Consider the following 6,413-nt stretch of genomic DNA (forward strand, 5'->3'; position numbering starts at 1 on the left):
ACATGCTCGCTCACAGTCCAGGATACAAACAATGCTTACAATGAAATTACAAGATTTGCAGATCATCTTCTTATCAAATCGGCTTCTGGTAATAGTTTACCGATTTTATCCTAATCTGGACCTTAGCCTTCTGGCCTCAGTCCTACTGGATCAGAATCCTACTGGTTCTACATCTTCACACAATCTCAATGCTCTGTCCTCAATATTCTCACTTCTCTAATGTCCTCAAATGATTTACAAGATTCCATATATATACCACCCACAAGTAATTACAACTTAATCAAGTTGGCCCAAAGACCAACCGGTTCATGAAATGTGTAACGGTAACATGTCGGCTCAATCACTTAAGAGCAATCTCCAAAACATAAAATGATGCATAGACCTTTGGGAATACCAACCAAGGCCCCAGAGCAACACCTCAATTGATCCGCAAGTCACGAAGATCAACCTCAACCCAAAATCATCTTCGTTCAACACTCTCCAAGACTAACCGGTAATCACATCAACCGAAACAATACCAAGATCCACATCTTACCGGAAACAAATCTAAATGCTATGAAAATTGAACACAACAACAACCATGAACACAAGGGAATAAACCCAAAACCACAATGTTAAACACTCAAACATGAAGAAATGCCATGGTTTCAAGCAATTCCACTAAAAACTACCCAACCAGTAAGAACTAGACTGATTCTCCTACATCAGACTCTCGAGGTTAATTGAAAACTGAGTCCCATCACTTGCTCTAGTTCTGCAATTGGTTAGTAGGTACTTGCAACTGGCTCAAGGATTTGGTGATCTAACCATAGCTTTCGGTTGCCTCTCCATGATGATATGTTCAAGTCTCCACCCACTAACTACCTCAAGCTCAAGCTCTAGGAATGAAGGTCTACCTGCAAACCTTTCTCTACCTAAAATTCGGTGATCTGAACAAGTCCACGAGTTGTCTCAATCTTCTCTCCAACCAACCAATGCACCAACAACACTCTGTCCAACAACAGGCTCATGAACCACCTCTGATACCATTTGACACAGTCAAGGCAAGGAGATCCAATGAAGGATATCCCAACCTTGTAGTTAAACACATAAATCATGCAAAGCATACTGGTAACTGGTAACAAAGTGCCAAAAACAATAGAAAGAACAATTGGTAACAACACAGAAGACATAACCGGTAAACAATGTGAATGAATCTTATTACAATTTGGAGAATTATACATGTCACATGTTGGATCATAGTCCAAGATACAAACAATTCTTACAATGCAATTAAAAGATCTGTAGATCATCCTCTTATTAAATCAACTTTCGATAACAGTCTACCGGTTCTATCCTAATCCAGACCTCAGCTTTCCAGCCTCAGTCCTACCAGATTAGAATACTGTTCGTTCTACATCTTCGCACAATCTCAATGCTCTATCTTCAGTCTTCTCACTTCTATGATGTACTCAAATTATTCACAAGCCTCCATATATATACCACCCACAAATAATTACAACTTAATCAAGTCGGCCCAAAGACCAACCGGTTCATGAAATGTGTAACGATAACATGTCAGCTCAATCACTTATAAACAATCTCCAAAACACAAAATGATGCACAAACCTCCGGGAATACTAGCCAGGACCCCAAAGAAACACCTCAATCGATCCACAAGTCAAGAAGGTCAACCACAACCCAAAATCATCTTCGTTCAACACTCTGCAAGACTAACCAGTAAGCACATCAACCAGGACAATACTGGGATCCAAATCTTACCCAAAACAAAGCCAAATGCTATGAAACTTGAACACAACAATGACCATGAACACAAGGAAATAAACCCAAAACCACAATGCTAAACACTCAAACATGAAGAAATTCCATGCTCTCAAGCAATTCCACTAAAAATTGCTCAATCGGTAAGAACTAGACTGATGCTTCTGCATCACATTGCATTATGTGTTGTCATTGATGTCAAATCCTTTGGTCAGCATTAAGTCCAGATGTGGTATGGTGAGTAGGAGTATTTGATCTATTTATGTTGTGTATTTGGAGGTTTCCCAATTTCATCATATGTATTTTGGTATCTCAGAAGATGTTTCTCTGTATTAACTTTAAGTCCAAATTGGTCTAGAGCTTGAGGCCTTAGATCAGATATTGAGGTTGTATAGCATGCAGATGCATTATAGGTCTAAATTTGATGATGCATGTAGTTTTTTGATAAGTTTGATGAGGAACAGTGTGATATAGTCCAATTCTCATTTCCTACCACTACCAGAATGTTTAGTGGAGACCTATTTTAGATCTTTGTCTTAGCCGACATTGATTATTATAATTTTCAGAGACAGTATTTATAGGAGTTTGATTTGATGATTTGGGATATGGCTTTTTGTGTAGAAGACATATGAGATTGAAAGAATTCAGTGATTGTGTGAGTTTTGTGTTGTAGATTTCTACCAGAAGTAGTTCCGACAGTGCATATTGTGGTTTATTGTGGTGGATTCTCTTTGTCTTTCTTTCTTCTTCGATAGTGAGACTTTTAGGGAAGTGAGACTTTCAGGGCATCTATAGTGAGTATACTAGTAATGAGCCTTTCAGGGCAGTGAGCCCATCAACAGTGAGCACATTGGCAATGAGCCACTCTTTGTAAAACATCACCTTAACTGGCGTCACCTTAATCAGTGCTTATTCATTGAGAATTAACATTGTCCATTGCTTTTGCCTTCTTGGCTTTTCCACATAAATTCTGGTGTTTCTTGTATCTAATCTATTTCTTACATGCATTTTCAAATTCAATTAATTTTGTTTGATATTCTGAATCTGTGCATTAAGATTAAAAATAAAATTTTATTGTCAACTGATTCATGCCCTCCCCCCCTCCCAGTTGCTCGGGTATTCAACAATTGGTATCAAAGTTGTAGTTCATTGGTCTATAGCCTATGTAGGGGAGGATATTTTCCCCCTTCCAAGATGATGAACCTTAGAAGGCAAATCAGTCTGTCGCTACCTCTTTGAATTGGCGCTAAAATGAGCCAGGGGATAACAAATAAACTAACTAAAACACATTATTACAATGCAGGAATAATAAATATACAAAAATTGAGTTTAAAGAATAATGTAATACCCAAAGCTGATTATACCTTCCAATTGGGGATCTCTCAGGTTTTGGATGCCAGCATGGGGCATGGACACTAGCATGGTGCACTATTGTCTGTATGACCCACAAACAAAAAAGTCTCAAAATATGACTATATATAAAAATTTCTACGCATGGAACCTGTACAGCACCTGCACACACTGAGGTGGGGAAAATTATTGGGGCTGTATAGGGGCCTGCCTCAGTCAGACCCCCGTTTAGGTGTTTCCACCACCACAGATAGCTAGATAGATAGATTGGAAACTTGGAAATATGCAAATAGAAACTATAATACACTTAATAGAAGAAAACCCGTATTGCATTTATTAAATATTGGAAATATTGGAAATAATGAATGCACCTAGATAATAGATATAATCAGCAATGCAAAGGACTCATTGCATGTAAAAAAAAATAGATAAAAGAGAAGACAATGCATAAAGCGAAACCCCTCTTTGTTGAAGATATGACCGTGATGAATCCCACAGTAATGTTTGTTGGTAAGAGCCACCACAAGATGGTTGTAACTTGATATTGGTAGAGTGTGAGTCCAAAAGCATGGGGAGAAAGAGAGAAATGAGAGCGTGAGAGTGCAACCAAAGTCCAATAGCCAAGAACCCAAGTTGGAACCCTTCAAAATGAGATAGGAAGGGTTTTCAAACTTTGAAGAGGTGTAAAGAGCCATTATGGAGAAATGTGAGCCAAAGGACATGTGTCAGCCAACGTCCAACTCTCTGCTAGGTTCAAGATTCTGCCAAGTTTTTAGGATGTTAGCGCGGTGCGCGGACGTCCCCATGTCTCATTGCCATCCATACAAAAGTAGGCCCAAAGGGGATTTAAAGAAATTTCGAGGCACTTTGTCCCTTGAAAATAAGATGCCAAAATAACATAATTTTGATCATGGATTTGTCATAAATGCACTAGGCATAATTTAGGACACTACAATTTTCCCCCACTTTAGTGGACTGGTTGACTCTAAGGATCAGTCACGCTTAAGTAGTTTGGAAAGATATGTTCATTAAGCTCATGCAATGAAATAAACATAGTAGATGCAATAAATACCTAGACAAAAAGGATACTCTAGAAACCGCAGAAGTTGAGTTAGTGATCACGAGCAATGCCCCCAAGTATCCATGAGGAAAACCCAATATTTGGTATGACAAATTCCATACTACAAGACTAGAAAAGTTGTCAGCATGAAAAATGGAGGAAGTTACTTCGACAAGAAGAATGCTTATAGAGTGTTAGTAAGAATAGAAGAGAAAAATCAGATAAAGGTGAGTATATGCCCCCTCGTGTTTTTCCCCTAGTGAGATGGGGAAAATAGGAAGGAAAACGAGCCAAAATTGTCCAAAAATGGGCAAAAGCCATTTCGGGCCAAAATTAGGATATATACTTGAAAGTGGGCCCCAAGAAGGGTCATTGTCACTATTGAGTGTGGCTGTTCTAGCTGAGATTTGAATAGAATCCAAGAAAAAATAAAGGTGACAATGTATGGACCTAACCAATTCGGGCTAAATTTCTCTCTTTGGGAAGGTTGTGCATTAACATATCTCTAGTTCTCATAAAGAGCCAGGTCACCTATATTAAAGGTCCAAGGTAGCACACTTTGGTTATGTTATTTGGATAGAGACTTTTGATAAGCTTGAAGATGTTGAAGGGCCTTTAAGTGGTGTTCATCCAACAATTCAAGCTGATTTAAATGAAGAGTGTGATAGGAATCATCATCAATAACCCCTTTTAAGGAGACTTACAAAGAGGGAATCTCCAATTCAAGAGGCATAATAGCATTGGCACCATACATGAGGTTGTAGGGTGTCATTCTTGTCGCTGTATGAGCACTTGTGTGGTAGGCCCATAACACATATACTAACTACAAATGTCAATCTTTACCATGTTCAGTGACAGTCTCGCATAAGATCTGTTCAATGGTTTTGTTAGATGCTTCCACTTGACCATTAGATTGTAGGTAGTAAGGTATGGAAAAGAAGTGTTGAATGTGAAATTTTTCAATAAACTACTTAACCTCCTTGTTCTTAAAAGGTCTACCTTATCAGAAACAAGCACAACAGGCAAGCCAAATCGAGAAATGATGTTATCCATAATGAAGCCACAAATCATATCATCGGTAGTTGATCTAAGAAGCATTGCCTTGGCCCATTTCATGAAGTAATATGTAGTAGTGATAATAAAGATGTGACCTTTAGACGAAGGGGGAAATATCTTGCCAATGATTTCCAATCCCCAAGTCTAGAAAGGCCACAAAGAGACTTGACTACGGAGCTCCTATGCAGGGGCTCGAATCAAGTTGCTATGTTGATATTGGGGGCAGTTTTTGTCAAAGGCAAAGGAATCTTGTTCCATTGTTTTCCAATAGTACCCCATGTGGATTAGTTTGTGTATCAAAGATTTTCCTCTAAAATTCACATCTCTAGAGTCTGAATGGGCTTCCTAAAGGGCAAGGGGGATCTCAACTTTTGTTAGACATTGCAAAAGAAGACCATTGTATGATCTCCTATAAATCACGTTAGATAGGAGAATGTAATGAGTTGCCAACTTTTGAATCTGCACACATGAACTTTTGCTGGCATCATCAAGAAAATTTTTGGTTTTTAGATAATTGAAAATGTGTGTGAACCATTCTCCTGAATCGACATGGGTACACATAAGGTCATCAAATTGAGTTTGATCAGATATGACTGGAGGGCAGAGGACTTATACCACAAATAAGTATTTGTCCTGACTAAAGTCTGGGCCTGCAAGGGAAGCAATGCTTGTGATTGCATCCGCATGATGATTTTCCCTCCATGAGATGCTATCAATTGTGTAAGTAGAGAATTGCTTCAGTATGGTCAATACCAAATCCTTGTACTGAAACAAATTCAACTTCTTAACATGATAGGCACCCATCACTTGAATTACAATAAGCTTAGAATCTCCATGGATGTGGATGTTCTTTATTCCCATGGCAATCGCGACATAGAGTCCTGGAATCAGGGCCTCGTACTCGACGATGTTGTTGGTACAATGAAATTCTAAATAGAAAGAGAGAGGAATTGACTTTCCTTCGGGTGAGACGAAAACCACACCTATGCCTGAGCCAATTTGACACCTCAAATCATCAAAATATATGTCCCACATGGAGTCCTGGTTAATGATTAGAACATCCTTATCTGGGAAGAGGTCTAAGGTGGGAAAAGACTTGTCTAAGGGAGCGTCAGCTAACTGATCGACAATTACCTTCCCTTTGATTGACTTCTGAGGTATGAAGTTCAGGTCAAATTTAGAGAGC

At 38.8% G+C, this 6,413-nt stretch overlaps 1 pseudogene; it reads right to left on the reverse strand.

Annotated features, from left to right (window-relative positions):
• LOC131077712 (probable galactinol--sucrose galactosyltransferase 2) overlaps positions 1-6,088 on the reverse strand; it is a 95,967-nt pseudogene extending 89,879 nt beyond the window's left edge.
• Positions 6,089-6,413: the final 325 nt, after the last annotated feature.

The sequence above is a fragment of the Cryptomeria japonica genome, chromosome 5, assembly GCF_030272615.1.
Source record: "Cryptomeria japonica chromosome 5, Sugi_1.0, whole genome shotgun sequence".
NCBI lineage: Eukaryota > Viridiplantae > Streptophyta > Pinopsida > Cupressales > Cupressaceae > Cryptomeria > Cryptomeria japonica.